Genomic DNA, 739 nt, shown 5'->3' with positions numbered 1-739 from the left:
TTATTCTCCTGAGCTATCTCCCCAGCCCCAAGAATATTAATTGTAAGTCTTAATTTTTTTATAAGAAATGTTTCCAATTTCCCAAAGATAAAAGGGAAAAATCAAGGTGTGATAAGATTCTTACACATCCCTTGAAACCACTTCACCTTATTAATTAATCTGACCAGGGTGAGCTCACAAGAGCGGTAATTTATTGCCACTGGTGCTGAGATGTGCAACTAGTCGGTGGGGACCCCGCTGGGCTCAGTGACCCAAGATCATTTATTTAAGCATTTTGTAAAGTAATTTCAGAATTATATTGCATTTGTATGCTGTAGAGAGAATGAAATATATTTCAGGCAAAAACACATTTTCTAGGTGGGTATAGTGGTACACCCCTGTAATCCCAGCACCCAGGAGGCTGAGGCAGGAGGATCTCCCAAAGTTTGAGGCCAGCCCGAGCTACATAATGAGTTAAAGGCCACCTTTAACTACATAGACCATTTCTTTTTTCTTTTTCTTTTTTTTTTTCCTTTTCTTTGTGGAACCGGGGATTGAACTCAGGCCCTTGCATTTGCCAGGCAAGCGCTTATCCTACTGAGCCATCTCCCCGGCTACATAGGCCATTTCTGAAAAACAAACATTTCTTCTGAGGATCAGAGTGGCTCTCTTTAACTTTCACAGACCTATGTTATGTGTCTGTTTTCAGCTTTCAGGAATTGTTAGAAACTCAAAGGTGGAGTGCTTAGTGTGCTTAAGG

The sequence above is a fragment of the Octodon degus genome, unplaced genomic scaffold, assembly GCF_000260255.1.
Source record: "Octodon degus isolate 3935 unplaced genomic scaffold, OctDeg1.0 scaffold00077, whole genome shotgun sequence".
NCBI lineage: Eukaryota > Metazoa > Chordata > Mammalia > Rodentia > Octodontidae > Octodon > Octodon degus.
This window is presented reverse-complemented; position numbering follows the sequence as displayed.